Source organism: Lagenorhynchus albirostris, chromosome 6, assembly GCF_949774975.1.
Source record: "Lagenorhynchus albirostris chromosome 6, mLagAlb1.1, whole genome shotgun sequence".
NCBI classification, from domain to species: Eukaryota; Metazoa; Chordata; class Mammalia; order Artiodactyla; family Delphinidae; genus Lagenorhynchus; species Lagenorhynchus albirostris.
Genome location: NC_083100.1, coordinates 34,962,527 through 34,968,526, shown reverse-complemented (window position 1 = coordinate 34,968,526; position 6,000 = coordinate 34,962,527). Strand labels below are relative to the sequence as shown.

At 43.2% G+C, this 6,000-nt stretch overlaps 1 protein-coding gene across 1 annotated transcript in view; it reads left to right on the top strand.

Moving 5' to 3' along the window:
• Nucleotides 1-5,201: 5,201 nt before the first annotated feature.
• Nucleotides 5,202-6,000, top strand: part of SGO2 (shugoshin 2) — a 29,944-nt gene continuing 29,145 nt past the window's right edge. Inside the window, exon 1 of the mRNA XM_060151364.1 lies at nt 5,202-5,287. The gene's annotated coding sequence lies outside the window, so the exon portion shown is untranslated. The remainder of the gene's footprint in view (nt 5,288-6,000) is intronic.

Below are 6,000 nucleotides of genomic sequence, written 5' to 3'. Positions count from 1 at the left end.
ACACTTGTGGTGAGATTTAGGGCTCATCTGATAATCCAGGATAATCTCCTCATCTCAAAATCCTTAAATCTTCAAGGACTCTTTTGCAAAACAAGGTAACATCCATAATTTTGCCTTATAAGGTAACATTCACAAGTTCCAGGGATTAGGAAGTTAATATATCTTTGGGGGGGGATTTTTTCAACCTACCACAACCCCCAGGTCACATGAACTGTCCCCTGTGTGGCTTCCTGGATCTACAACCAAATAGGAATCATTCTTTCCTTTGCTACTGTCGTGGCAATGAACCTGGACCACCTTGTGTTGTTATCATCGTATGTGTCAGATCTGGTTGTCTCTAAAATTCTTTGACAGCTCAAACTTTCCATCATTATAACCTCATAGGACCTAGCACCTATTAGCTGTTTATCCTTTTTTCTAACTTCTACCACTCTCTATATAGTGCATTACTTACACATTAAAATGGCAAATACGATCTTAAGAAAACCACCTATGTCATCAACCCTAATAAAATTAGGATGATAGAGAAGATACATGATGTTTTGTGAGTTTAAAAAATTATGAGTTGTCCTTTAATTGAGAAAAGTACTTCACATTTGCTTTAACGGTGAATGTAGCAAAGTTTTCTACAGCCAACTGTTACGATAAATATTTAGCTACTTATAAGCTCCTGCCTTGGCTGAGAAAAGTTTGATTTGATGACCCTATTTGTTTGAGTTTATTTATACTCATCGTCTAAATTTTTACTTTGGGAGAAATCTGCAATCTGGCATATTTATCTTTTCCCTCTCAAATTCCAGTGTTTTAGTCAGCACGCAACTGAGTTTGAACCCAGTGCTTTTTATATTTCTTTCCGTGACTAACTGTATCTCCAGTTAGTCCTAACCTTGTATAGTGATTGATATGATAGCAGCTGAGAGTTTTAGGCACAAACTAATTATTTCCTTTCATTCTGTTAGAGAAACGGTTTACAGAGATGGGGAAGTTTTGGTTCTTGTCTAAATAATGTCCCTGACCTTAGTTTTTACTAAATTAAAGCATGTAGAGATGGCTTTTTAAGGAAGCAACTGTTCTAAATAAAATGATAGGTAATAGTCTTATATTCGTATGACTTTGAAAGCTTACAAAGCACTTTTGTTTTTAAACTCATCTATGTCTACATCTGGTCTTTTATCTTTTCTTCCTGCCTCAGAGGAAGAGGCAACCCTTCAGCCCATGGCTTAGCCCTTGTTCCAACCTCTGCATCCATGGAACTCTGCTCCACCATCCTGTATCATCCATTCTCCTTTTCTACCAACCCTTCCACCAGCCTATGCAAAGAATACAAACCCTCCTTCCACCTGGATGCCCCGGAGCTATTGTCACTTCTCTTTTGATCTTCAACGAATTGTCTGCTCTCTCATCTTTGCATCCTCTCTGCTGCATCCTAACTGTTGACCCTGGAGCTGTTTGTGCTCACATCTCCAGCTGCTTAAGACAAAGTTGGCTGTCTCCTCATTGAAATGAGCTCCTCTATTGGCCTCTGTGAAGCCTATGTCTCCTCCTCCCTCTCACTGCCTTTCTTGCTGCCCTTTCATCTTTCCTCCCTGCACTGATGCTTACCAGGGTTCTACCTTCTACTGTCCCTGTGCTTCTAAACACTCTCCCTCCTTAACTTAATTGATTCCACTGATTTCTGTTACTGTTCACTGCCGACTCCCAAGTCCAGACATCTCTTTTGAGCTCCATGTTTTATACCTGTGTGTCTGCTGGACGTTACCTCCCACACATCCCAAAGGGACTTCAAAACAGCAGAATTCATTATTATCCACAGCTGCTATTCCTTCGCATTTGCAGTGAGGGGTAGAAGGGAGATGGGATATGTGATAAGGAAGGGTGTGGACGGAGACCTCTTGGGACCCTCTCCAACAGCCAGGGGAATGTCCTCTGGGAGAGAACTCTGGAGATGTGGGCTTCAGGGCCTTGCGTTGTTGGATGGTGCATGTAAATGTAAGCCCGTTAGTAAAGCTAGTGAGCACAGCAGCTGACTTTGCAATCCCTCCCCAAGCTCCCAGCTTGTATGGTTTGAATCTTATCACTGGAAATCTTGAGGAAAGAAATGCTTAAGTCTTTTTGAAATTCCCTGTGGAGGCACAGAGTAGAAGTTGGGAAATAGACACTGCCCCCACCCCCTCCCTCTCTCTCAATATAGTCCAGCACGTGGACTAGTGTCGTGTAGGTGAAACAGCTGCAATGAGAACTACTGCTAGAGGTTATGCGGCCAGACAAATGATAGACCAAGACCCCTGATTATTTTATCCTTCCCCAGAGAAGCCTCCTTCCACATATACATATACCTAGAGCAGAGAGAAGAATGCTTGATGTCCCTGTTACATCTTCCCTGTCCTTGCATAAATCAAAGAAACAGTGTCAAATCACCTCCAGTCTCTACTTAATAGAAATGTATGGGAAGGGATAGTTTGCCTGTCAGCCTCATTGATCTTCACCTCTAGCATAATGCCAAAAGGGACTCCCCAAAAATGTATACTGAAGTAAAAGAGGAGGCTGGCAAGCCTCGAAACCGAAGTGGCAGATGACAAGTCACTTATCCTCTTTCAAAGAGGCCCAGGCCAGACTGCCTGGTTTTAAATCCCAGCTATGCTGCTTACTAAACTTTGCAGAAGTTACTCAAATATTCTGTGCCTCAGTTTCCTCAGGCATAAAAAGGAAATAATAGTACCTACCACATAGGATCATTGTGACAACTTAAAAGCTATATAAAGGGCCTGACACAGGGCTTAGGAAATGGTAAGCACTTGATAAATGTTATCTGTTGCAATTATAATTATTACCTGTCCCTCACCGGGCATAGCAGGAAGTCTTCTCATTAATGAGAATAGAAATAATGGTTGTAGTAAGGTAGCATCAAATACTGAAACAAACCTTTGTCATTCTTTTGGTTGCCCAGCTCAAAATGCGCTTCCTGAGTCTAGGTGGGAGGCAGAGATGGCCTCTCACTAAGAATCTGATAAAGCCAGGTACAGGCTGAATGTTCAGGACTCCCTTGCAGCTAGGGTTTGTAGCCTGTGATCCAGGCTTGACCAGTCAGGCACACCCAACCCAGGCCTAGCAACAGGAGCTAGTGATGCCAAGTGGCAGGGGCGTAGGGCACTGACATACAGTATGCCCACTTTTCCCAGAGGTAGCAGCAGTGATGGTCCCAACAGCAGCATTCAAAGCCACTGCTGGCTGTGCAGGATCAGCAGCATCGTCACAGGCTATGACTGTGGCTGGGTCCTTGTCCGCTGCCAGAGCCCCTGTTCCTGCCTGTTTTCCAAGCCTGTAACTCTATACTCTCCAGAAATCCTTTAAATAACCCAGTGTCCTTTTCTGCTTCTGTCAGATTAGGTTAATTTTTCTTGGGCTAATTTTCAACCTGCCAGACTGATATGGATTATCAGATCAGATGGTTTAATAAAATATACGTACACTATTTCTACTTTGTTTTATTGGCTTATTGATTTGCAGTGTGCTTCTACATGGCTCCTGTTCAGGGACTGTTTTTCTTCGATGATTTTTGTTTTAGTAGTGCTGAGATGGTAAAGAGGATTGTTCATTCTTATTGTTGTTTGGCAGGAAGCTTTCCTCTTCTCCCTTGCCCTCCTTCCTCTTTTTTGGTGTGTGTTTGGGGTGTGGGTCAGGACATTCAAATTTTAATTGACTGGAATCTACTCCTAGGTAGAGAAAATTAGGTAACTAATGAGTACGAAAATTAAGGAGATGGAGAGGAGCAAAATCAGTGCCCTGTGCAGGAGAGTATCCCAACACAACTGTGAGCTCATTTAATTTATAGATAAGGAGTTTGGAACAAAGAACCCAAAGGTAATGTGTGTTCAAGATACAGCTAACTGTATCTTCACACTCCTAGCCCAGGGCTTCTGGCTCTATCCATTTGCCTCCACCCAAGAGGCAAATGACCTAAAAGCAAGCTGAGGTCAGGTTAAATTCAGCCCAGTCAATTACACTTTTTAGGTTTATGATTTTGTATGATAAGAACTTACATTTTCAAGAGCTTTTTATAATTTACAGGCATTTGGTTCATGAAATTCCCTGACCTGCTCTGAAATAAAGTACATATAATATATATTGAGCATTTAATGTGTCAGGCTGGGTACACAAGATAGAGAGCTAGTTAACCCCTTGATAACCAGAAATTTCTATAATTGATATATTTCATTTTAAACCACTATTATTGAAGTTTTTACTGTAGTATAGACTTATTTTAGCAGGCGGCCAATCAATAAAAACTGTTCTACTTACACAAGACTCACGTAGCTAGATCTCTATGGAGACCAATCTTGAAATATATTTAAGATCTAACTCAAAACCATGTTTTGCATCATTTGTCTAGATTCTGTAAAGTAAAATGGAAAGTTGTGATTCTCAAATGTCCCCAAATGAACAAAATATTGACAAGAATATGAAGTTGACTGCATCACTGTATAATGAATTATTAAAACCTAGATTTAACAAGCTATTTTCGTTTTCAGTCTAATGGCATACAAAGAGGAAATTTTATTCTCTGTATAGTTTTTCTAAATTCTTTGTATGGAATATGAAAGTCACTTGTGAAAGGAAACTAAGCTAATTGACCTGTAACATAAAGTGAGTAATATATATTTTTGTGTAGCTCTGAATCACAGAAAATGCCATTCTTGTATATTTAGCTAAAACAAACCATTAGTATAAGACCTAAGTATTAATGAGATCCAGGATTTTCAACGAAATTTCATTGCCGCTTTCCCCTCGAAAAGTTAAAAGAAAAATGGGGAGGGCTTTTAAGTGGAAACTAAATGACGCTGCTGGCATCATAGTGCAAAGATGCAGAAGAACTGGTAAAATGTGGGCGGGCAGTCTCACAGTAACGTCAGAAACAACAAAAACTTTCCAACAGGCTTCAGGTGGTTGTCAAGCCTTTTAAACATATGACTGACAAAGGTAGCTTTGTCAAAGGAGCGTTTTCTTTTTCAAAAACATTAGGCGACAGCGCAACAAAACCTGCTCAAAGCCTTGCACCCAGGCTAAGTCGCCCCAGGCTTGCCTGGCCACGTCCCCTTCGAACGCCCGCGGCGAGGTCCCGCCCCTTCCACCTCCCACTTCCTGGTAACCAAGCTGCTTTGCGCCGCCTTCTCGGGATCTGATTGGCTGACGAGGCAACCGCTAACGGCTACGGAGTTTAAACCCAAGCCCTGACCCCGAGCGCCGGGCTCCGGGAGCTGAGTGGTGGTCCCACCACGCTGAAAAAGCGGTAAGTCAGTAATCTGTGACATTTGGCATGGCCTTGCCCTGTCTGGCGGGACCCATGCCCTTCCCGAGCTGAACCTCCCGGCGCTGCCCTCCCAGGTCTCTGGTCCGCCGAGCCGCGCGCGGCCCCGCCCACTCCGCCTCGGGTCTCCCGGCCCCCGGGCCCAGTGCTGGCTCGGAGGGGCTTCTTGAGGAAGGCCCTGGTTTGGATCTAAGTCACTGCTTCTTGCCCCTGGGATTTGAGCTCTCGGCTCCGTGAGGGGGGCCAGCCGCCAGGCAGAAACCCAGCGCCTGTAGGAAGGAATTTCTGTCTATATGACTGCTCTACTGCTTTTAGAACAGTATCTGGTTCACTGTGAGCGCTCAGTAAATAGGCTGAATGAATGTTAGAGACTGCTTTTTTCAAGTTCTTGGAGGAGCCCTTTACTTTGGAGTGCTCGATTAAAAGGGAGACTGACTGAAGGCGAAGCGGTGATAGACGACTGGGAAGAACTTGGAACCAGAACTAGGTCTTGACGCACAGGTAGGATTTCGGTAGGCAAATAGGGACTATGAGTTTTCTAGATGAGGAATCCAATTCAGGAGAATTGAATGTGGGATTGAGTAGTTCTGCTTTAGCTGAGATGCTAGCCAGACAAGAGCTACGGAGTAATAATACATAGGTAATGTTACTGAGCGCTCTGTGCTACCTCCAGTACTAGGCACTGTATATGCGTT